Genomic DNA, 26,647 nt, shown 5'->3' on the forward strand with positions numbered 1-26,647 from the left:
GCCATCCTAATCGGTATGTGGGAATAATTCATCTTGAGCCTTATAACCAGAATTTGGGTGATAGGCCCAGCTCTGCTATCAGCTAGTGCTGACCTTACAGGAACCATTTAACATTTTAAAGCCTCATCTTTCCTTGTCTCTCATATAATAGAGAATACTGAATGTGTTATAAGTTCTCTTGCAGCTCCCCATTTCATTGGTATGGAAAGATAAATCTTTGGCAAGAGGACAGATTTGTGTTGCTTGTACAGAAAAATCTATTGACTAATCTCAGCTAAGGTACAAACACTATAAGCGGTATACATATTTATAAATAGAATCTATGTGAAATAAATTGATATCTATAACTATAGTTTAGCTCTAGCTAAGCATAATAGTACTGTGACATATTGTGTCTATAAGCTAAAATTATATAGCTAATGTTGCAGTTAACATTGACAACCTAGAGACTTTGGCTAATGTCTGATTTTTTTATAATAGAACTATTTCTCAGCTTTCTAGGGTTATAGTTTACAGTAAGCTTAATAACAAATATTTTGCCATTTTCAGTCAGGAACAGGGAATCACTTTTTTAAAAATACATATTTAGGTACTTATTTGGATGTGAAACAAATTGCTTCTATAGGAGTATGAAGAATAGCTTTATTATTTCTCTAAAAAAAATTATACAGGCTTATCCAAAAGTATTTAAGGATTACAGTAAAATATAAAGAAAAAGTAAAATATCTCCTTCCCCATCTTTACCCTTATCCTGAGGTCTCTCTCAATATGCATAGTTGTGTGTGCTTGCATGATTCCATTCCCACATGTTCTTTAGTCTTTTTTTTTCCATGTGGACATATTTCTGTGTCAGTTAATGTAAATCTGTGTCATTATTTGGATGGTTATGTAGTATGCCAGTGTCTCTGTGTATCATTATTTATGTTTCAAGTTTTTGTTAAATAGTGCTGTAATGGATGCCCTTGTGTACACAGCTTTTTATACCTGTGGTATTATCAACTAGTGAGGAATTCTCGGTGGCTGGGTCCAAAAATATGCACACTTCACACTTAGGAAAATAGTGCCGAGCTGCCCTGTAGCATTCTAAGCTATAGTTGGCCATAGCAGCTGATGTCAGAGGTCAGTCAGGTTATCTTGGCATTAGCCAGTTTGGGATTTAAGCCGTAAAACATATCTATACATGTTTGTAGGTGGATCCTGCTGAAAAAACCCAGCCCATTTGGAAATTGTTAGTCTTTACCAAGTAAACTTGAAAAAGTTTAAAAATATCAAAGTTTAAAAAACAGTTTTTTAGGTAATTCCCTGGTGGTCCAGTGGTTAGGACTCTGCACTCTCACTGCTGAAGGCCCAGATTCAGTCCCTGGTTGGGGAACTGAGATCCTGCAAGCTGCACAGCAAGGCCAAAAAAAAAAAGTTTTTTAAAAAAAAACTCACTTTTGAGAAAAACCAGTAAACCAACTTGCGTTTTTTAATTCAAAGAAAATCTTTTAATTAATGTGATTATAAGTCAATTTGTGTTATCCCAGTAAGTTCTCTTTTTTAAAATAAAAAAATTTTAAATTTTGGAATAATTTTAAATTTACAGAAAAGTTGCAAAGGGAGTACCTGTATACCATCTCATCCAGTTCTTTTTTTTTTCCCTCAAAATGACCACACATGCATTTATTTCTTGGTTATAAAAAGAAAACCTTGGATTAAAATCTACACTTAAAAATGCTATAACAACAGAGTACAACTAACTGTGTATAGAAATATTATAAAGTGTGATTGATAATCTTCAATAACTGTGTGGTCTTTTTGTGGTTTATGGAATAATGGTAGAGTTTAAGGTCCAATGCTTTTAAAAGTCTATTTTCCTTTTTTCTATGACTATGCTTCCATTTCCTAACCTATTACTGATTCTTAGAGTTTTACGTGGCTAACAGCCATTTAAAATAATTTAGTCTTGCACATTACTCTGAGACCTAAATTGAAAACAAATATTTCTTTAAAAGCAATTACATATTTCCATGCTTATTACTTGCTCCACATATATTATAAAAGTTGAATATAAAGCCTTTATATTAGAGAAGTTAATCTGAAATCATTCTTAGCTAAATTCATTGTTCTCTTACAGTTGTTAGAAGAGGTAAAATAAAATGGTAGGAACATTCAAGTTGGAACATTTTTATTGTATTTTTGGCAAACTATGAAGATTAACATTTGAAAATTACTGTGTTGACATTTTGTTATTGTTTAGTTATAATAAAGGTGGAAATATGAAAACATTCCGGATGGTTATATCCTATGAATAAAGTAGAAAATAATATAAACACAAAGCATAAGAATAACATTTGTATAGGATTTTGAGATATTTTTCACATATATTATTCTTTTTAAAAATTTTTAAATTTAATTTTTATTGAAGTATAGTTGATTTACAATGTTGTGTTAGTTTCAGGTGTACAGCAGTGATTCAGATACATATTTTTTTTCTTTTTCAGATTCTTTTCCCTTATTTATAGGTTATTACAAACTATTGAGTATAGTTCCCCTCTTCTAATTCTGTTATTGTTAAAGTCCTACACTAAGAAACCAACACTGGTACATTATTATCAACTTAACTCCAAATTTAATTCAGATTTCACTTCTTTTTCAATTAACATCCTTTTTCTGTTTGGAAACATCCTAAATCAAGCTTTTAAACTCGTATACTTAAATAAACTTGAATATCTGTTCATAGATTAATTTTAGTCATACAGTGTACATATGTATCTGGATCTCTATATTTGTTTAGGCAGTTTAAGTTATCTTTGACATTATTATCTTTGAAAGTTATCTTTTGCTGTTCACAGTCGTTCTCCCCAAGGCCATTTCAGGATAGGTTTAAAGGTCTTTTCCCCCACCTTTCTTGTGTCCATGCAGAAAAATGATTTATAACATGGATGAGTGTAACTCTTGCAGAGTGATACTCTTTTCAATCCAGTTAGAAGTCCCTGTCTCCAGGAGCACATGGAAAATAGCTGCCTTTTGTTTACTAGGAAATTAACCTGTGCCAGATGGTTATACTGTCTGCAGTGTCTTGCTCTGGGAGAATATAAGTATTAAGTGGTTCTTGAAGGAGAAAAAGGTGCTGGTCTTGAGGCAGAATACCGTTATACATGAGGTGCTGCTTGGGTATCTTTCACCTTGCATTTACTAATGCAGAGAATCCCTCCTGAGGTAAACCATGGCATCCAAACTCACTATATTTAAATCATTCCTTGAAACAGTTTAGTTTATGGAAGAGGAGGAAGAAACTGGCAACATCACATGGATATGGATTTTTAAAAAATCACTTTCCTCCCAGCTCAAACGGAACTGTTGAGTATTCCTTCCGTCAGCTTAAAAGAAAATAAAAATCCTCCTAAGCATTCTAGGAAGCAAAAATGGTGGTCAAGAAAAGCTTCATGAAGAAGGTACTTTTGAGCTAGGTCTTGAAAGATGGCTAGGATTTTATAGTCATATGGGGGGATGATGTTCTAGGTAGAAGGAAAGAATGACAAAATCAAAGGTTTAGAAGTGGGAAGAGTCAAGGTGATTTGAGAAACAGCATGAGGATGTTAGGTGGGAGTGGAGGACTTTGGGAGCCAAGACTGAAAGAGTCAGTTGGGCACAGATGGTAGAGGGTTTTTGAATGCTTTGCTAAGAAATTGAACTTTATTCCAAGGCTCTAGAAACGAGTAAAGATTTCGTAGATCTAAATTCTTAAGGAAAATGTAGTTTAGAAAATTTCTGTATAAGGTGGTTTGAAAGTGGGAGGCAGAAAGACTGTTGTAATCTGTGTATGAGGTGATTAGGGCCTGAACTCAGAGGTTATGTTAGCAATTGAATCAGGGAGGACAGGGCAGTTTTTTAAAATAGGACTTGTTGGTTCATTAGATATTGGGGTAAGGTAGAGGGAACAGCCCAAAATGAATATGAGGTTTGGATCCTCAGTCAGACTATAACTACTTCATTTGGATCTTCCACAAACTTGACCATAAAATAAGAACTTAAAATCAATCACATCCTAGAGCTGAGGCAAAGTATGTAGCATCCTTGTTTTAGAAACAATAAAATGGAGCTTAGAACTGAGAATACATGATATTTGCTGACTCAGGATGGAGGGAGCAAACCAGAGGAGGAAGAAGGTAGTTTTTCATTTAATGGTAAGAACTTATCTGATTTTTATACGTTGAAATGCTTTAGGCCATTGTATTTATGGTGATAGTAACACCACAACACTGGCTGAATAAGAAGAGAATCCTGGTCACTTCATAGTACAGCAGATTTAGAAAATCATCTAAAATGGTCTTCTGCTCACCCATCATCAGTCTCTCTCTATAAACATACATGTACTTTGTTTGGATAATGGTTTCTTAGTTGGACCCATAAATATGAAGGTGGCAGAATGTGTTGTGTAGTATATCAGCTGGAGAACACATATAAAGCAGCTTTAATGCCAGTTCTTACTAAAATATTAGCTATGCACTTAAGCAGTATAGATCTAAAACCTTACCTGTAGCCAGATCTACATAGTAAGTTCCACATGAAGACAGAAGTTTGTGGTTCAGTTTCATTGTCCTGTCATTGAACAATTAAAAGCTAGTTTAGTATCTGGGATACAGTAGTGTCTATTGTCTAAAGGCTGGATTCTGATCTTGACTGAGTGATGACCTTACTAGGCAAATTGTTTTACTTCTAACATATTAGTTTTTCTTTTATACTTTTGATCATTCTGTGTTAGCATATTTGGGATTAAAGTTTTATTAAATCAGAAATATACCATATTGCTTACATCATAGTTTTTAGAGGTATGAAATTTAAGTAATATAAAAGAAAATTAAATATAGTCATAATACAGAAGGATTTTCAAACTATATTTTACTTCTGTAATTCCTTAGTCATATTAAAAGGTTAATTTAGAGTTAATTGTAGTTGTTGTAAAATGTTTTTTCTCCACTGTTGGCAGGTTATAGTGTCCTATATGTTTCTAAATTATGATATTATTTTTGGTCTTTCAAACCCTTTTTGTATTACAGAAATTGTCAAATACAGAAAAAGGGAAAATGTAATGGACCTAATATACCCATCTCCCAGCTTCAACAATTATTAGCACATGGCTAATCTTCATATATATCCACCTCACTGTAATTCCCCCCCTCCAATTACTTTGAAGCAATTCTAAATGTCATATATTATTCTTTATATGAAAATTCTTTTTTTTAAAGACAACTAAATACCATCATTATACTAAAAAACTTCCTGACCATTATTAAGTATTCAGTCAGTGTGTATACTTCCCAATCGACTCATAATTGTTTTTTTCAGTTTGTGTTTTCAGCATTTAGACACAGGCTAGAAAGTTGAATTAAGGTCCAAAGAAGAGTGATGGGTTAATACGTCTGTTATGTCTCTTTAAATCTATAGGGTCTCCTTTCTTCTCTTTCTCTTTTTTACTTTTTCCTTGGAATTTTTGTTGAAGAATCCATATAATTTGTCGTATAGTCTCCCATAGTCTGGATTGTGTGTGTCCATGTGATATCATTTAACATGTTCCTTGGCCCCTTTTATTTCCTGTAAATTGGCTTTTAGATCTACAGGCTTGATCAGATTAAGGTTCAGTTTTTCTTGTGGGTGTGGGGCAAGACTGTTAGGTGGTGGCAGATAATTCTACCAGGAGACTTACAGTGCTGGTTGTTTCTTTGATACTGTTACCAACTACTGATGATCTTTGCCTGTATCTGTTCATTCACTATGGGTTGCAAAATGATACCAAACACTATAATTTCTTTTTCAGTTATTAGCTGGAATACTTCTATAAAAAGAAATTTCCCCTCAACAAATGCTTAGTTTCCTTGAGGTACAAATCTGATAGGAATGGCAGACTAAATGCTTGATTCTTGCCTTTCACTTCCCAGTTTTCAGAAGAATAAGTTGGTTCTCTTAGCAGCCTCTAAAGGTGACCAATGTATTTAAGCATATTTGATGTGTTTCAGTGCATTACTGTTGTTCATCTTTGTTGATACTAGATTGTCCTGGTTTTGTCCATTAGGAGATTATCGGGCCGGCTCCTGAGTCTTTTTGACACAACCTTAGTAGTCTTTTAATAGCGTCCTTGCTTTCCATTATGACAAGATGTTCCAGACTTATATGTTTCCTGTCCTGTTTCCTTTTAGTGGACTTCAATCTGGACCTCAATATGTTCTTGGTACTGAGCTAGACGCAGGCCAGAATGTTGAAGTAGTATTTTAGAAAGAACTACCTGTCTTTAAGGGGCTTATAGTCTTTAAAGTATTCATTTATTTTTATTCATTTGATTTATTTACTTTGTATACATTTTTTTATTAAAGGTTTGTTTTATTATTTATTTATTTTTGGCTGTGTTGGGTCTTTGTTGCTGTGCACAGGCATTCTCTATTTGCACTTCATTGTGGTGCACGGGCTTCTCATTGCAGTGGCTTCTCTTGTTGCAGAGCACAGGCTCTAGGCACAAGGGCTTCAGTAGGTGTGGCACATGGGCTCAGTAGTTGTGGCTCGCAGGCTCTAGAGCACAGGCTCAGTAGTTGTGGCACATGGGCTTGGTTGCTCCGTGGCATGTGGGATCTTCCCAGTGCAGGGATCAAACCCATGTCCCCTGCACTGGCAGGCAGACTCTCAACCACTGCGCCACCAGGGACGCCCTGTATACATTTTGATGTGGTAAAATCAGATTTTGATTTTCCCTTATTTGATTAAAGCAAATCTTTGATTTTAGTGTATGACAGGTATATATCAGAATGAGATGAAGGTCTAAAATAAGTTACTTTTTATAATTTAAGAAAATTGAATGTGTAATAAAAATGAATAAAATGAATTTAAAAAGATAAACCCTGGAAATGATATACATTTTACAAACCTATTTTCATGTAGGAACAGTAGTGTATTTGTTTTTTGCATAAATGGGTAACCATATAATTTATTGTCCAAATTGGGAGATGTGTGAGAATAGCATTATTAACAATTAATCTGGGGGAAACAGGTATAAACCAGGACTTTACTCAGCAAAGTAGGATATAAGGCCAGCCTGTTTATAAACTAATTGGCAACATTGTAAGCTTCCTAAAATCAGGGATCATATAATCTTGTTTGTAGTTGTATCTGTGGTACCTCACACTTGGTAGGTGCTCAATAAGTATTTGTTGAGTGTTACTGAAAGTCTGCTGGTATTTTGAGGTTTGGTGTAGTTTTAAGTGTTTTTTATGCTTAGTTAAATTATGTTTGCACTTTTTTTTCCAACTTTCTTTCATCAACACTTGCATCTAAATAATCTTATACATTGAATCTGAATAGATTTGATGAATTCACTTAGTTTTTAAGTTTAGAATCAGTTGTTTTGTTTATTATAGAAATAATACATGTCCGTTGTAAAAATATTAGAAAATCTAGATTACATCTTTACCAGCAACCCTCATCTCCATTTCAAAAAAAAAAAAAAAAGTTACCTCTCCTCTTTTTGGATTTTATTTTAAGGGAGCAGAGAGGTCATACTAGTTATATAGTCAACTAGTTCTTACTCTGTCAGAGTCCCTCTCACTCACCTTTTAGCCAGCAGGCCTTACTTTCCTCTATTTATAAAAGAGACTAATACTTATTTGACATGAACTTTGTGATTCTTAGATAGATGTGGGGGTTTGGTGGGAGGAGCTGGGGAAGGAGGGAGAAATTACTTGAACAGTGGTTCTGTGATCAAAACTCTGGTTGCTCTAGCCACATTTCTTAAAGGTATCACCAAAAGCAGTTGGTAGAAATTTTGCATTGGTATGAACCAGTGTGAAAACTCTTTGATTTTGGTAAGGGAAGTATATTTAAAGATTATTACAATAAAAACCCACATTACTGATTAAAATATTTTCTTCAACATAAACAGGTGGAGGTGAATTAGTCTTGGTCATGCGTCCCCAGGCCTTTAACTGGGTAACCTGCTTAGTCACATTGACTTGATTATCTCAATCACTCATTGGATTTGGGTCATGATAAAAGTTATTTAAGAACAAAACAAGTAGGCAAACAAATATTCAGGTTTTTGACTGATTACATCTATTTATAGCACATATATTGTGAAGAGCTGTGGTTTTCTTTAGATTAAGAAAAGCGTCATATAAAAATCATCCTCCCCACATAAATGTTTCCTCCACCCACTCATTTGTCTGCAAGCCAGGAGTCTGTTCACTTCCTCTTGGGCTCAGTGCCTCTGCACTCATTTCTTAGACATTCCAGTGCAGTTAAAATATAAATGTGTGAAGTGTGTATTGTTACAAATTTATTTTACACCCTCAAAGTAACTTCTCTGGGGCTTATAGGGAGGTAGTGTCTTGAAACAGGTTGTTCACTCAGAAATGTGGATATTTGGGATTTTCGTCTTACTGAAATATGCACAGTATTCACAGCTCAGTATAGAGAACCATGTTTTGGGAAGAAGTAATTAAAATTTCTATGTGGAAAACCCTTTGTGTATTTGAACATCTGCCACCAGCTTTCTCTGCTCAGGTTGTTACTGACCAATTATTGAACCAGGGAGCACATAGTCAAGAATACTTTTGCGTGATACTGAAGGATTTTTGCTGCTCACAAGCAGATTGTTAAATTGCCACATGTTCTTTAGGTTAGCGTTGAGTTAACATTTTAGTGTTATGTCACCAATAACTAACAGAAGCTTATCAATATGATACATGCGTACGTGTGCGTGTTTGTATTTGTATGTGTTTGTAAGGACTGTGCTTTTCTTCCTTTAAACTGAACTGTTGAGGTGTGTTGTAGCATGAAGATGTATTGACTTTTTTTTCTTCCTTTGCTTTACCTGTTATATGGCATTTAATGAAAAAATCTTGCTCGAAAGTTGCAGATCCCTTGAGGGCAACAAACACTACACTCAAAATGAAACTAGGTTACTGCTTCTGCAACATACAGTGGTTTGTATCAAAAGCTGTTTTGGTCTTGTCTTTGAAATTATCCCCTTTCCTTTGAAGTGGTCATATTTTAATTTGGAGTGGTTTTAAATTTTAGAACTTCCTGAAGTGAACATTAAAATGTTTTAATATTTTCTTATGTGGTTGTTGTACACAAGTTTATAGAAAGCTTATCTCCAGACAGCATATTTCCTCAGTAAGACCAAAGGGAAAAATACTTCAGATTTGAGAATGTATTAAAGACTGAAAGTGTTTTAGGATGGTATTTCAAATGATTTTAGGTAGCTATGTTATAGATTTCCTTAGCTTTTAAAATGTCTGAGCTTTTATGATTGAGTACTTTGTGTATTAATATTGGAATCATCTTTTTAGTATAATCAAGAGATGATGAGGCACTTTTCATTTAATATTTACTATTACTACTTATTGTGATAGATAAGTATCTTTTTTTTTTTTTGGTTGACATTCTGAAATGAGGTGGAGATTAAGATTTTCTTCTATATATAATTTTTAAAGCTTAATAAACTAACCTCCTATAATAAATTACAAAATGTTTTCTTGTAATGGGTTCCTTGTGGTAAAGGTTGTTCCTTCTCATCAGCATTTGAACACACTCAAGTCTCTCCAGTCTTTAAAAACTGAACTCAAATTTTTTGTCTATTTGGAGTCTGGTTCCAGCTTCCATTTCTTAGCTGCCATTCGCTCCTCCTCATAGGATAGGCTGATTGGTTGAGTAGGCCCCACAGCCAGGAGTGGTAGCTCCAGAAGTCAGCCCAAGTCTGAGCCCTTAACCATTATACTAATTAACTCAATATGGCTGTTTTTCCAGGGAGAAGGAGGCTGTGCAAGGATAAGGGGGCCTTCATGTTAAGGAATTATTCAGCCACGAAATTCAGTGGTCACTTTCCTCTGTCTTACTCAGTGTTTTAGCAGCATTTGATACAGCTGACTGGTTCTCCTTTCTTTTGAAAAAAAAATTTTTTTTTTCTTTTACTCTCGGCTTCTGTGCATTGCAGTTTAGTGTTTTCATTTTACCTCAGTGTTAATCTCTTCTCTTGTTGGCTTTTTCTCCTCTGCCCATAGGGCTCCCTAAAGCTTTCTTTCCTCTGTCTATCCTGTCTTCCCAGCCCTCAAATTTAAATTCTTTGTGTATGCTGCTGTCTCCCAAATACACAGCTTCTGTCCTGACTTATCCCCTGATCTTCTCTCTAATTGACTACTTGATAGTTGACATCTCTGCTGAGATACCTAATTTGCCTTGCAAACATGACTGTATAAATTAAAGTGTCTTGGGCTTCAAATGATAGAAAGTCTAATTCAAAATAATTTGAAAGTAAGGAAAATTTATCATAACAAGTAACAAGATGCCTCAGTCTAGGATTGGCTTAAATCTGTGGTTTAGTGACGTCATCAAGGACCCACAGTCTTTCCACCTTTCTGCTCTGCCATCTTGGACTTGTCTTCTTTGTCCTTTAGCCAATTCTCATTATGGATATAAGATGGTTACCACAGTTCCAAGCATCATATCCAGACAAGACGACATCCAGCAGAAGGTGGTGGTTAGTGCTTCCTTATGCTTTTTAAGAGTTTGGAGATCTTTCTCAGAAGCCTTCCAGCTGATTTCACTTAAATCTCACTGTCCAAAACAATCATAGGCCCACCTCTGAATCAATCACTGGCAGTGGGAATGTGGACATATAAACAAATTTTATACAATATGGGATGAAATAAGTATAATAAAGCCAGGAATAGTAGAGTGGAAATACACACAGGGAAAGTGATAGGGGCTGGAGATTTTTACTTTTATTTATTTTATTTATGTATGGTTGCGCTGGGTCTTCATTGCTACACATGGGCTTTCTCTAGTTGTGGCGAGGGGGGGCTACTCTTCATTGTGGTGCATGGTCTTCTCATTGTGGTGGCTTCTTTTGTTGTGGAGCACAGACTCTAGGCATGTGGGCCCAGTAATTGTGACGCATGGGCTCTAGGGCGCAGGCTCAGTAGTTGTGGTGCACAGGCTTTAGTTGCTCTGCGGCATGTGGGATCTTCCTGGACCAGGGCTCAAACCCATGTGCCCTGCATTGGCAGGTGGATTCTTAACCTCTGCGCCACCAGGGAAGTCCCGGGGCTGGGGATTTTTAGAAAGAAAGAGTAAGTGGTGTTTGAACGGAATATTGAGAGATTAGTGAGATTCATTTGATAGGGAGAGACATAAGGGCATTCTTGGCTGACGGGGCAGGATTCACAAGTGACTGGCATGAGAAGTTATGTGGCATGCTCAGAGAACATTGAGTAGACAGACCTTAATAGAGTTTGTGGAGGGATGTGGAGGGAAATGAGGTTAGAAAGGTAAAGTGAGGGGTCTAATCTTGAAGGAGGTTTGGACTTACTTTTTTGGTAATGGTTGTCATTGTAAAGAAATTTTAAGAATATTTGGCAAAAAAACTTATCTAGTCACTGTGCAAAAGATAGAACTAGATCTCTGAATTGAAGCCGATTGTCTTAACAGTAATAAGAAATATGTGCTCTCCCACCTGTATTTTCCTATTATATGTGGGTATGGAAATTCAAATTGTCTAAGTCATCTTTGATACTTTTCTTTCTTTATCCTTTACACCTAATGCGAAAACTGTTGATTTTCTCTTTTTTGACTCTCTCTGCCACTGCTAGTGTTGCCCATAGCTCTCAGCCCTGTCGTCAGCCCCTTTCCATCTTCTGTCCCTACACGCACTACGTTTATAACCTTATCACCCACTAACCCCTGGTAAGGTCCCTTTGGCTGGGCCTGGGTAGACTATGCATCTTCACGATGGCAGCCTTGCTCTTCTCAGCCTGTCCTCTCATTTCCTCTCTGCCTCTTCGGATCCCTCCACCCTTCAGGACCTAGCTTAGATCTCATGCTCTTCACAGGGCCTTCCGTAGCCTGTCCATTCTACATCTTTCTTGCCCTTTTAAATAGTTACATGGCACCTTTAAAAAATATTATTTTTTTTATTTGGCATTTGTGACTTACTTTTTGTTAGTTATAGTTCTTGGTCCCCAAACAAATTTAAGCTTGTGAAGGTTGGGGTCAATACAGTGATTATTTGAAGAAATAAATAAATAAATATCTTCTCCTTGTATTAGACTCTTGGTACTTTGCGTGTAGATGATAGTCAAAGCTTGTGAATGAAAAGTAGAGTGCAGTAATTGGACAGAAAACACAGTTTATAAACCCATTTGACCTATAAATTTTGCTTTTATAGTCAGAAAAAAAAAAAGTTAAACGCTATAGCTCTCTTTAGAGGGAAAAAGGAGATCTGGGCATTCACAGATAAACCCCATGTTTGAGTAGCAGCAGTTTTAGTAAAGAGTCCCATCACTTCCAAGACTGTGACACACTGGATGTCTCGTGAGGATTCATTAACCATAACTCAGTGTGGTTAGGGTTACAACCCAGACCCCACTATCAACCTCTTCTCTATGTTCAGCTGTACTTCCCAAAGGGGAGGGAGAATCCATCAGTTTGCCACCATCCAGCGCAGAACACCTCTGTTGGGTAGAGTTGTGCTATATACCACCTACAGAGTGATTGGACACTTTTGCCTTTAATTTTGACACAGTTGTGGCATTGCTACCTGGTTTTGTTTCACTCGGCCTTATTTTTTAAAAAAGGTGTGGAGGGGACCATTAAAAGCAACATAGCAATGGATGTGGCAGGTATCTGAGGCTTCATAGATTTCTTCTACATCCCATTGGACATGTTGTCTTAAATGCCTTCTAATCAAGGCAGAGGATTGAATAGAATCATCCAAGGAATGGTGTTAAACATGGTCATATCTCTCTCTACTCTGAGAAAGTGTGGTGGACCTAGTGTTGTTTTTTGGAAAAAGTTACTTATACCATGGTTAAGGCTATGGGCCGGTCCCATTTAGTGTCATACTTATTTCAGTACTGTAGATCGTATATTCCCTTAACTCAGTGATCCCCATCCTGAGATTAATAAACTAATTTTAGTGTTCAGAAAGTCAAATGGAAATTATGGTAAAAGTTGGAGAGTCTAACCAAAAAGTTACGATAGGCTATTTTTTTTATATTTGGTAAAAAATTAAAAAGTATGACCAAAATGCAAATTCTTAGACACAACTTTTTTTTTTCCTTTGGCCATGCCACACAGTATGTGGAGATCCTAGTTCCCCCATCAGGGATCAAACCCGTGCCCCCTGCATTGGAAGCACAGAGTCTTAACCACTGGAGCACCAGGGAGGTCCCTCTTAGACACAACTTTTAAAAACAATGCTCTGTGGGAACATGGGAGGGGCATAGGGAGAATGGCGAGAGGAGTATATGATAGCCCTTAGTGTTGAAAAGGTTGGGAATACTGTGTGACAGTAGGTGACCAGATGACCATTCTCAGCTAGGTAAGAGAATGGAAAGAAATAATGAGCACAAACAGTAAGTGTCATTGGTGGAAGGGAATCCCTTAAGTTTGTAGTTGAGAAAACTGAGGGTTCGGAAGGTAAAGTAACCTGCCCAGCAGTATGGAAGCGCCCCAAACAGAGTCAGTCCAAATCCTCTGACACTCAGCACTGTGGGTGGTTTTAAAGTTTCCACTCAGTCTCATTGCATCACTGCTATTAGAGCTCAATTCATCACTTATGACCTATCCAGTAAATTAGTAATGTCATTTTTATATAAAATACATAATTTTCAGATAATCTTTTATTTCAGACCATCTTTAGACTGCTAGTGTCCAGATAGCCTATTTCATCTTATTTCATTTATTTATTTAAGATATGATTTATGTACCATATAATGCACCATTTTAAAGTATACAATTCAGTGTTTTTTAGTATATTCAGAAGACTCTGCAGCTATCACCAATGTCTGTTTCCAGGTCACTCCCTGCTCCTCCCTAACCCCAGCTCCACTCCACTAATTTATTCTGTCTTCATGGATTTGCTTATTCTGACCATTTCACATAAATGGAATCATACAGTGCGTCATCTTTTGTGTCTGGCTTCTTCGCTTAGTGTAATGTTGTCAGGATTCATCCATGCTGTACAGCATCTCAGTACGTCATTCCTTTTTGTGACTGATAGTATTCCATTGTGTGGATATATGTTTAATGTATGCATTCATCATCAGTGTATAATTGGATTGTTTCCACTTTGGGGCTATTATGAACAATGCTGCTATGAACATTTATGTACAAATTTTTGTATGAACATATATTTTTAGTTCTCTTGAGTACATACCTAGGAGTGGAATGATAATGGGTCATGTGGTAATAACTCTAATGTTTGACATTTTGAGGAACTGCCAAACTGTTTCCAAAAGTGGCTCTACCAGTTTATATTCCCATCAGTAATGTATGAAGCTTCCAATTTCTCCACATCCTAACCCAGCACTTGCTTCTTTCCAGTTTTTTATTATAGCATCCTAGGAGGTGTGAAGTGGTATCTAATTGTGGTTTTGATTTGCATTTTTTTAATGACTAAAGATATTGAGCATCTTTCCCTGTGTCTATTGGCCATTTGTATATCTTCTTTGGAGAAATGTCTGTTCAAGTGTTTTGCCCATTTAAAAACTGGGTTATCTTTTTATTGTTGGGTTGTAAGAGTTCTTTATATATTCTGGATACTAGACCCTTATCAGATCTATGATTTGCAAATATTTTTTCCCATTCTCTGGGTTTTCTCTTTACTTTCTGATAGTGACCTTTGACACCCAAAAGGTTTTTATTTTGATAAAGTTCAGTTTATATTCTTTCTTTGGTTGCTTGTGGCCTACTTCAATTTTTAAACTTTCCTTTCCCCCTCTTTTTTCTTTTCTTTTCTTTTTTTAATATTTATTTATTTGGCTTTGCTGGGTCTTAGTTGCAGCACATGAGATCTTCATTTGCGGCATGAGGGATCTTTTGGATCTTTTAGTTGCGGCAGGTGAGCTGTTAGTTGCAGCATGTGGGACCTAGTTCCCTGATCAGGGATCAAGCCTGGGCCCCCTGTTATGGGAGTGTGGAGTCTTAGCCACTGGACCACCAGAGAAGTCCCCTTCCCCATCTCTTCTTTCATCTCCACTACATCATGTTCACTGTGGAAAAATGCATGTAACAAACTCTAAAATTACATAAATCTCTGCTCTGCCATCCATAATCTATGACGTTTTTAGGAATGATCTTCTCGAATAGAAGGGAGAAAGGAGCCAGTACTGAAAGCCCTCTGTGTGCTAGGAACTTTGCCTGTGTTATCAGATTAAATAGGTGTGGGTACCATTCTAGTTGTACAGGGGAACACACTGAAATCAAGTGAGATTAATTGGCTTGTCTGAGGTTATACATCTGGTTAAGTAGCATATTGGGGTTTATACTAAGATCTTTTATTCTGTATTTAATGATAGTATTCAACATTGTTCTTTCATTCAACTGTTCATTCTTTTATGACCATAGATATCCTGGAGAGATTCAGAGAAAAAGACGTAGGAAAGAAAAGCAAAAGAGGTAGAGGAAATTTTAATATACAGACCTAATCTAAATGTATATTACACATATAGAAAAGTAAAAGCTGCTGTACAGCAGGAGTTCTTAGACTGGGGTTTGTGGATCCCTAGGGGCTCCATGAATGGGTTTCTAGAAATGGGTAGACTCCTTGAAATTGCATGTAAATTTTTGTGTGTTCATTTTTGGGGGGAGAGAAGATTTGTAGTTTTCCAAAGATTCTTAAAAGTTTTAGAATTGCAGCCAAGGAGAGGAAGACAGACTTTTGGGAAGGAAAAAGCAAGTTGTATAGTAGCAATTCATCTTTTTCCTTTGGACATGTTTTAGGTATGTCATGATTTGGGTTAAACCAAAGGGTTTCCGATATTTTTTGTTTATTTGTTTATACCTGGTTTAAGATTAATTCAGTTAAACTTTTTTCCAAGTGTTAATTTTTGAAGTGTCAACATTTTTTTGTTAATGAGAAAACAGTAACAGTCCTTTGTCTTTAGGTAGGTCAAATATATAAATTAAATTCCAACATTTCCTGATGTTGTTCACACGTAAAATATAATTTATGAATGTAGTGAGGACATTTCTCAGTTATTTTCATTTTCTAAATGAGTTTTTAATGCAAGTTCACAATGATCGGGTCAACTTGATGTATATACATGGGCCTCTCATGATGGCTTACATTATAGGTAGCCACAATGTGAATATCTGAACCTCCTAAATAGGTCTCAGTTCTAACTTAAGGTGTTACCTTTGGGAGTTTAAGAAAAGTAAGATTCACAAGGCCTTTTAAGTCTCTGATTTTTCTTAATAAAGCTCATAGGATATCAACTACTGATGATCAAGGTGCTCACACGGATAGCCATCTTGAAAATGGACTAGCACATTAAATATGATAGCTGTGCTCCAGGAAACATTTGATCAAAGCTAGACTGAGACTTTCTAAGATTATGTATCTTGTCGACATTTTCTTCTGATGGTTTTTAAGGGCACTGAAAGTGTTCAGGTATCCAGGACTTTGTCAGATTTTATTGGGAAAGATAACAGTAATATAAAAACTCTTACTCTTCTTTTAAAAATAACTCCTTTGTTTAAATTATATCCTCCTGTCTGTAGATGACGTTTGTGAACTGAATTGAATAATGGAAAGATGTGAAAATATGTTGTGATCTTCCAGGTCCTGCAGTGTAGCCTACTTAGTATTTGATTTCTTCTTTGGCCCTAGGGGGTACTGGTGAAAGTTAAGGTTGCTTAAGCCACTTTGAGGTGAGTAATGCACATTAGTTTTTATTGTCTTATATGGAAATGTGGAGACAGACTGGTGATGCTTGAAAGTAATTAGGTAGTACCCAGGAGGAGTACCTCTCCTTTGTCCTCTTCTACTAGCTTCACTTGCGTATTGCTGAGGAAACACAGTAGCAGTCTCATTTAAATGCATATGTAAAAAACTACAGTGAAATTTTATTTTTACAAAAGGTTTTTCTAAAGTTGGAAGTGACAGGCATTTCTCAATTTCATTTCTTACAGATAATGGATTAATTGGACTGCGTAAAAAATAAATTATTTGACATTAAATTTTGTTAATGAGATTGCATTAAAACTAGTTATATTTTTCAACTGTATAAAATATAGGTATCTGAGAACACTTTATGATGTTTATCTAAAATATGGTCCAGAGATATATGTCATTTGAGGTTTTGTTTGTTGTAAAGTTGACTTTTACATGTTGGTGTTGGTAGCTTTTCTAGTGCACCCTAGGTCAATTTTGTGAGTACCTTTAGAAAGTAGGCATTTGATAAATGTTTAACAAGTGTATAATAAATGTGCTTTATTTAATCTATAAAATATCATATAAATGCATATAATTATCACCACTACAATATGCTTTGCAGATCAGAGAGTAGAATTTACCAAGCTTTTCAGTTTTGCAGTTTATTTTCTTGGCTTGCACTTTTCAGATTGGCAGACTAAGACACAGATTGGTAAAATTTAAGGGTTGACAGTAGCAAAATTTAGGTTAAAAATGAACCCTAAGTAAAAAAAAAAAAAAAAAGGAACCCTAATTATTGGTCCCATCATGAAGCCTGTTTGGTCACACATTCTTTACCGTAATAATATGGCTTGTTTTGGGGCTTCCTAGGTGGCGCAGTGGTTAAGAATCCGCCTGCCAATGCAGAGGTCACGGGTTCGATCCCAGCTCCAGGAAGATCCCACATGCCAAGGAGCAACTAAGCCCGTGTGCCAAAAAAAAAATATGGCTTGTTTTATATGAAAGAACAAGATCTTAATCTTCCTCACCTGTTTCTCTACTCCCCCCACTCCCCACCCCTCTGGCAACCACCTGTTTGTTCTCTGTATCTGTGACTCTCTTTCTGTTTTGTTATGTTTGTTCACTTGTTTTGTTGTTTAGATTCCACATATAAGTGAAATCATACAGTATCTGACTTATTTTACTTAGTATAATACCCCCTAGATCCATCCATATTGTCACAAATGGCAAGATCTCATTCTTTTTCATGGCTGAGTAATATTCGTGTGTGTGTGTGTGTGTGTGTGTGTGTGTGTGTGTGTGTGTGTGTGTGTAAATATATATATGCATACACACCGTATCTTCTTTATCAGTTTATCTTTTTTTTTTTTTGTGGCCAAGCCACACGGCATGTGGGATCTTAGTTCCCCAGCCAGAAACTGAACCCGCACCCTCCACAGTGGAAGCATGATATATGTCATTTGACCACTGGACCTCTAGGGAAGTCCCTCCATTGATCTGTTGATGGGCACTTAGGTTGCTTACATTTCTTGTCTGTTGTTAATAATGCTACATTGAACAGAGGAGTTTTCTTCAGATAAATACCCAGGAGTGAAATTGCTGGATCAAATGGTAGTTCTATTTTTAATTATTTGAGGAATCACCATATTGTTTTCCATAGTGGCTACTCTTACAGATTATTAAGGAAAAGGAAAGGATTATTAAGGATTAAGGAAAAGATAGGACATGGTGAGATTTCATTTATTTTAGGCCTACTGAAAGTAGAATCTACTGTATTATAAAAATTAAAGGTTTTAGTGTGGACATGAGTCTTAAACTCAGTTTAATTACTAGGAAGGAAAATTAATTATTTCATAAGGAATGCATTCTTGTAGAGAACTTTGTGAAATTACAATTTGGATATTTAAAATTTTATTTTAGTCAGTTCTAATATAGGATTTAGTATAAAATCATTTGTGCTTTCCTTTTGTTTTTATCCTAATTCCTGTATATCTTATTTTCCTACTTCTGCTTTTTTCTACTTCAATTTCTTTACTTATTTTTAAGTTTATTCTATTTCACTTAATTGTATGTTTTATCACATATACAAGGGTGAGTCAAAAATTATCCGTACTCTGGCTGCAGAATTTATTTTAATTAACTTTTAGAAAAGACAAATACATCATTTTTCAACATAATCTCTTTGCTTTTCAATACACTTTGCCCATCTGTCAACAAGCTTTCGTATTCCCTCATTTAAAAATGTTTAAGGCTGAGCTGTAAACCATGAAGGCACCGCTGTCTTCACTTCTTCATCAGAAGTGAATCTTTGTCCTCGTAGGGCTGCCTTCAGGGGACCAAACAGGTGAAAGTCCAACTTCTCTATCCACTTATACACACTTTTGTGTGACAAAACGCTTTCTCCATACTGTGCACAAAGTCTTCGATAAATAACCATACCAGGTACACTGTCAGACCACAAAAAACGAATCACTGCACCCTCCTCTTTTTTCATGCAAATCACAAGTGGGGCATCCATTTTTGCTCACACCACAGTTACAAATGAACTGATGTAACACATGCACACGCGCACAGCAGTGACAGGGGAGACAGTAGCCTTGAACGAAAAGCACTGGTAAGACAGTGCAGCCAACAGAAGTTTTAATATAACCAGAGTGCAGGTAATTTTTTGACTCACGCTAGTATGTTTCAAAGATATATTTAAATACAGGTCTACAGTTATTTGCTGTCATGTAATTTGACCCCTAAAACCCAACTCTAATTATATTAGTTCCTTCCTTGAAAACCTTTGATGCTTGGGACTTCCCTGGTGGTCCAGTGCATAAGACTCCATGCTCCTAATGCAGGGGGCCCAGGTTCAATCCCTGGTCAGGGAACTAGATCCTGCACGCGTACCACAACTAAGAAGAAGTCCGCATGCTGCAACGCATGCTGCAGCTAAAGATCCCGCGTGCCACAACTGAGACCCAACACAGCCTAAATACATACATACATACATTTTTTTTAAATTAAAAAACAAAAAAAGGCCTTTGATGCTCTATCTTGTCATTCATACTAACTACAAACTCTTCAGCCCAACCTTCACCATTGGCCACAATATGGCAGTGACTCACCTATCTTGCCATCTCTCCCTTCCTCAAACCCTGTATTCTAGCAAAACTAAGCAACTTACACTGTCTCTTTTTCAGGAATATACCTCACTATTACCCCATTCTAATTTCCATTTACTAGAAATGACTTTTTCTGCCGTCATTTCTGCCGGTCTAAAACCTGCCTGCCCTTCAAGTTTTCCTGAAATGTTTTATCCTTCACAAAACTTTTCCTGATTTTCCCACCTGAATGCAATTTCTCTTCCAAACTTTCAGATTTCTACCTTTTTTTAAAAAGTAAGTAAGCATATAGTTAGCAGTTGTTAAATAATTACTTGACCATCCAGAGACTTTGAGATCAGTTGTTATTTGACAAATGTGTCACTAACATACTTTCCTAATGAGAAAAAAAAAAAAAGAGTAGCCTTTGGCAAAAGCAGGAAAGCTTTGACTAAAGTATCAGACCATTGCTATCACAGACCCAAATGTCTTCCTGTCCATTCTTCCTAGTGGATGATTTTTTTTTTTTTTAAATAACTTTTGCTGATAGACATTTATCTTTCTCTCCTTGTTCCTCTCTGTTTCTTAGTGGTTTTAGTTTGGGCCTGATCCTCATAGGTAGTTGTACGCTTTAGAAACCTCTCCATTCAGCAGAACCAGGGTCTGGTAGTACATGGGTGGTTTGAGCTTTGGAAACAAGCCATGGCTCTGAAAGAAGTGAAGTAGGCAGAGGTACCAGATTGATATACCTTACAAGGTTGCCTTTTCAACTTGAAAAGACTTGTCCCAAATAGAATCTTTTTAACATACAAGGAGGATGCATAGGTACATATTTTAATAGAAAAAAAAGTTAAATTTGTTGAAATTAACTATTAAAACTTCTCAGGGAACAAAATTGTTTTCCTTTTAAAACTAAATAAACATTCTTGAAGACTGCATAAACTTATTTTGTGGTCCACTTGGGAAAAAATGTCATTGAAAAGAAGCACATTCTGGAAGCTGTACTTTACTATCTATATATATGTTGTTATATTTTCTGTTTTAAAAAATTGTATTTTCTTCCCAGTAGCTGGTCCAGCTTTTAGAGTACCAGGGCTGACTGAGTCTCAGCTTGTGTACCCCTGACGTACACACCATGTTTTCCGCCAAGTCGTGTACGTTAATTATAGCAATACACTAAGGAATGACCCATTGTATTTTGGAATTTATTTTATGACACTTTAGAAAATTATCTTTACGAACAGATGAACTTGTGTTGTTTTAATACCATAGAGAGATTAATTTAAGCAGCTTTAAATATCAGTGAGGGTTATTTCTTTTTTTTAATTTTTTTGGGGGTACACCAGGTTCAATCATCTGTTTTTATACACATATCCCCGTATTCCCTCCCTTCCTTGACTCCCTCCCTCGAGTCCCCCCCCCACCCTCCCCGCCCCAGGGTTATTTCTTATTTTCCTTTTCTGTCTACCTTCAAGTTCTTAGAGCTTAGTATATTCACTATAGAGAGTCTTCTAAAAAACTAAATTAAGATGATTTGTAATATCACTTTCAGGTTCATATGGGGGAACTTCCCTGGTGGTCCAGTGGTTAAGACTCTGCTCTTCCATTGCAGGTTCATGTGGGAATCCATATATGTGTATATCATTTAAAATAGAATTAAGCCAAAAATGGTGGGGGGGAAGATTCCCTGGTGGTCCAGTGGTTAGGATTTGGTGCTTTCACTGCCAGGACCCTGGTTCAGTCCCTGGTCGGGGAACTAAGATCCCACAAGCTGCGTGGCAAGCACCCCCCTACAAAAAAATAGACTAAAGCACTTTAATTCTAATTTTTTAAAGAAGGGAAAATCTTTATTTTCTAACTTATTAAATAGAGAATACCCCTGTGAATTGATCTCTTCATCTTTCTGATTTTTTAACTTTTCACCTAGCAATTCTGTCTCTGCTATCTAGCTTAAAATTGAGACCATTGATATATATAATATATATACATATTCATAGAGAACTGCATTAGCTAGGTTATGCTGCAGTACCCACCTCCCAATCTAGATGGCTTAAACAGTGAAGGATTTTTTTCTCACTACATGGCCAGGATAGATCAGCACAGGAGCTCTGCTCATGTCACTCAGTGATCCAGGCTGATGGAACAACCTTACACACTACTGGTCACCGTGCTCAGAGGGACATGAAGTCTGGAGGGTCTCTCATTAGCTCAGAAGTGACTCATATTGCTTATTTTACAACATGATGGCCAGGTCTAGTCATGTAGTCCTGTGTAACTAGGCAGGGCCAGGAAGCACAACACTGCCTGAGCCAGGGAGACAGCTGAAAATATCTGATAAGCAGCACCATTCTTTTGGTCACCAGGTAGTTGATCTGCTCTCTCTCACAGGCAAAATGCACGCACTTCCTCCCCAAGTAGGGAACACCAAGGTCCTATCCCATCACGACATCAAGCTTGAAGTCCAGGATCTCTGAGTGATACAAGGATGTGATGACTCAGGTGGTCTATTCGTGAGAAGATGATGCATAGTAGTCTCTATATTGGGCCCAAATGTTGCTCTTTTTGATCCATAGACTTATGAAAGAAATTGACTGATGATTGGCTGCCCTCACATACAATGTAGGATGGTGGCTAGTGACAGGATGATAAAAATAAGCACTCCTGCTTGAAAGGGGGAGGAACAGGAGACACACGGCGGTCTCGGTGGACTGTAGCAGATTCTGCACTCCCTCTGAGCAGTCATTGAGAGGAGCCCCCAGGGATAGGGGTTGTCCCGGAAGAGACTTTGACTTTGCTCCTTGGCTCAATTTTCTGTTCTTTTTTTTCTCCCTAGCTTTATCATCTTGGAACTCCTCCTCCTCCTTTTTTTCCTCGTATGTTCTTTGGCTGTATCTCAAATGGACGATGAGGAATATGCCCCTTTAAGGGGATGAACAGCTTTCTTAGTCCACTTCCTGCCACAGATGCTTAGGACCCCAAAGATCATTTTAAGAAGTCTTGAATAGTCACTGCCTCTCTAACCCAGGCTGCTGGTCCTTTTGGCAGTATAACTCTCAAAAACTTAGTTGGCTTTTTACTTATTTGTTTCCAGTCAGCTCCGTGTGCCTTAGCCACATCCACAATTCTTTTTTAACCATACTTATTTGCTGTGTAACTCTGCCTTACTGGTCTCGTACTTCTTCCTTGACTTAATTTTGAGTACAGGTATTTCTGCCATAATGACATATATGCTTTCCTGAATTCTCCAAAATTATACACTAAAATAAACAAGCCTTGTGGGGAAAACAGGATTGGGCAGACCACTCAGAGTCTGTGGGACGCTGTAACCAGTGCACTAATAAAAACAAAATTAATTAAAATAAAAACAGTAGCATATTAAACCTCCACTGGCGTATGCACTCAGCATCAGTCAGTTGAAGCTTTACAAACTCAGTCCCCTATGTGGTTGTTTCCTCCTCTGAGATTTTGGGGTCTTGAAGACATTCACTTATAATAGAGACTGATTTCATTACAATAAAAATTTGATCCGTGGTGTGCTGTATGTTTCAGCAATCAAAAACTTTCTTTTTAAACACAGGAGGAGAAACATATACCCTCAACTTCACCAGATATAAAGTGGAAAGTGCAGTGGTTCATGAAGCAGCTGAACCAGCCACAACTTGCATTAAAGGAAGGTACAGAAGTGGGATGTTTAGCTTTTTTCTTAGTGTTTTCATATATTGCTAAGGCTCTCTTTTTAATTTGGGAAAGCTTTCTCCTGATCACTTCAAACGGGAAAATTTCGTGTAAACCAATATGACTTCTGTTTTATACTGACATCATATCCCTGTTTACTAATAGCATTTGGACTAATTCACATCAAAGAAACGTGTTTTGTAGCAGAACAGACTGAGAGACTGCTTTGGTAAGAGAACCTCCTTTTAGTCTCTTTTTAGAAAAGCTGTTTTATTCAGCACTACCTTAATCAGTTGGGAGGTTTTATCAGTGGTTGTGAAGGCCAAATCTTTGACTTGATCCTTGCCTCAAAACTGAATTCTGATCAGCATTTGTAGCTCAGAGACCTTCTCAGTTGTGTGTTAAGCACTTGCTTCTTCTACCCCTACAAATCGCCGACCTGCTGGGCTCCTTTCATTTGTGGCTGGAAACTGATCCGTTCTTTTCTGAATTCATCCTTTTCATGTAATAATTGGTCAAATACAGCCAACAGTAGCCAACACACTCCCATGACAGTCCATCTTTACACTAGAGCTATAAGTTCTTGTGGCATATTCACTCTCTTCACCACTGTACAATATGAGCTGCTATCCTTTCAGCCTCTGACAGCTTTTTCCTTGCCTCCTTCTACCCAGCTCCTGAGCCTTTACCGTATACTTTAGGTTCTTCGGTGAGGCAGCACCACACTCTGGATTCCACCTGTATGCAGTAGTAAACAACACAAGATCTCAGTGGCTTTGAAAACATGCCTCCTTCAATTTAAATAAAAAACAAAAAGTTTTAAAGATCCACAGCATTGTGCATTATCCTATGGGTCATTTTGTTACTCAGTGTCCCAGTTTGATTGCAGCCATAGCAGTCATCAGTCACTTTAAGGATTGCTGGTCCCTATTGCAGAGGGAAAGAGGCCTGGAGGGTCTCATATTGCTCTTCCACGTGTCGCTTCTACTCAGCTGTACTGGCTGGAAGTAGTCACACAACCCCACCCAACTACAGGGGAAGGGACAGGGTCGGAAAGTGCAGGTCTGTCATGTGTCCAGAAGGCCGAGGGCCACGGGTATTTGGGAAGAACGCATTGATGACTTACCACAGAGGGTATCCTTTCACTTATTTTTCTCTGTTTTCATGATTTTGTTTTATTCCTATCTTTTGCTGGTTAATTGAATTTTACAGTCTCTCCTCCCTTGCTTAATTTGAGATAATTAATGTGGGTAAGTTTATTTATTGATACTTGTAGTAGTTTACACTATTCCCATTGGTCAGAAGTTTGAGCAATACAAAATAAAGCTACTATGATTTTCCTACTTAAAATACAGGGTATAAAACTGATGCAAAAAAGTATGTGGTTTCAGGAATAATTGAGTTTAAATTATTTTGGAATGTCATTTGTCATAGTAGAAATAGACCATGAGCTTTGGAGTCACGCTGGCCTGGGGTCAAACATTGCTTCTGTCATTTAATAGATATGTGATCTTAAACAAATTATTTAACCTCTCAAAGGCATAACTTCCTCTTTCATAAATACAAAAAAGTGTAAATATATCTGTTCAGTTGTCAAGTAAAACATGGTGGCATCTATCACTGCTCCTTTCTCAAATTCTACTAAAATGAAAGAAAATAATTTTTTAAATTAATTAATTGATTGATTTGGCTGTGCCACATGGTTTGTGTGATCTTAGTTCACTGACAAGGGGATTGAACCTGGGCCCTCGGCAGTGAAAGCAGAGTCCCAGCCCTCGGACCGCCAGGGAATTCCCCAAAATAATTTTTTTAAAAGAATAAATCTGTAAGGAGAGAAAATGGAAGAGAGACAATAGCAGACGAATGATAGAAATAGTTGTGAATTACCTATTATAATAGTGTAAGCAATAAATACTGACAACACAACAGTGATACAACTATATGGGGACAATGAAGGGAGAGTTGGAAGCAATAAGAAAACTAAAGTGGGAGACAAGTGGTACTATCTAAAATTGAAAAGTCAAGAAATAGAAACATAGGGACTTCCTAGGTGGTGCGGTGGTTAAGAATCTGCCTGCCAATGCAGGGGACACAGGTTGGCCCATATGCCTAGAGCCCGTGCTCAGCAACAAGAGAAGCCACCGCGATGAGAAGCCCGCTCACCACAACTAGTGTAAGCCCCTGCACAGCAACTAAGACCCAACACAGCTATAAATAAATAAATATGTATATAAATAAAAATCACAGGGACTTCCATGGTGGTCCAGTGGTTAAGACTCCGTGCTTTCGCTGCCAAGGGCCCAGGTTCAGTCCCTGGTCAGGGAACTGAGATCCCATATGCCATGTAGGGCAGCCAAAAGAAAAAAGAAATATAATCACATTGTTCAGAAATATGAAAGTAAAAATACAGGGGAAAGGGGACGAGGAGCAGATAAAAGGAACACTTTTGTCTCAGGTGTGGGACTCAGATGGGATGGAGCAGGCAGAGGATGGCTGCTTTTGTTATAAACCTTGCAGGATATTTGACTTGTAAAACTATGTATGATTTTTTTTCAATGATTACTTTGATAAAAAATTAAAAATGTTTAAAAATCAACCCCAAAGTTTTGTAGTGAATGTTAAATAGAAATAATAATGAGCATCTTCACAATGCTTGTGCACATAGCAGGTATTCAGTAAATACTAGTTTCCTTCCTCTTGTCAGTGAGGTGGGGTATGTGCTTGCAATAATATTCATCTGACTCAGAGGTTAGGTGGTTGGCTAAGCAGCAATGTGAGGTATGTCACAAAGCAAAGTATTTGCCCTTCTCATCTTTTTTTTAATGGATGGTTTTATTTTTCTTGGAACCGTATCAACCTTATGGTTACTGTTTCTTAGAATTTAGACTTTTGTGCAACTGACACATGAAAAATCACTTGGTTATTGAGTGGATCTAGAGAGCTGCTATGCATAGAACAAATTTAAAAATACTTGGAAACTTTGAAATTACTCTAATAAACCTGAAAACAATGACATCTGTACCTAGATTATAAATTATTTAAGGCCAGTAACATTTCTCTCTTCTGTAGTTGTCACTTAGCTGCTTTATTTTCCTGGTCCACAGTGTCTAGCCCACTACCGCCTTTGTCCTGTGAGCCCTCACTATGGTAGATGGTAGTGACTTACGTTGAAAAAAAAGCCAGCCAGCATAAGGTTCTT

The 26,647-nt window shown here is 37.0% G+C and overlaps 1 protein-coding gene across 4 annotated transcripts in view; it reads left to right on the top strand.

The window, feature by feature from the left end:
- ZNF652 (zinc finger protein 652) overlaps nucleotides 1-26,647 on the top strand; it is a 57,619-nt gene that overhangs the window by 9,105 nt on the left and 21,867 nt on the right. Inside the window, exons 2-3 of one of the 4 annotated variants that reach the window (XM_057714639.1) lie at nucleotides 23,351-23,447; nucleotides 23,614-23,677. The exons of 1 other annotated variant lie outside the window; for it this stretch is intronic. The gene's annotated coding sequence lies outside the window, so the exon portion shown is untranslated. Of the gene's footprint in view, nucleotides 1-23,350; nucleotides 23,448-23,492; nucleotides 23,678-26,647 lie in introns of those variants that run through there. 2 more of the 4 variants (XM_057714641.1, XM_057714640.1) reach the window with 2 other exon arrangements.

This window comes from Hippopotamus amphibius, chromosome 17, assembly GCF_030028045.1.
Source record: "Hippopotamus amphibius kiboko isolate mHipAmp2 chromosome 17, mHipAmp2.hap2, whole genome shotgun sequence".
NCBI classification, from domain to species: Eukaryota; Metazoa; Chordata; class Mammalia; order Artiodactyla; family Hippopotamidae; genus Hippopotamus; species Hippopotamus amphibius.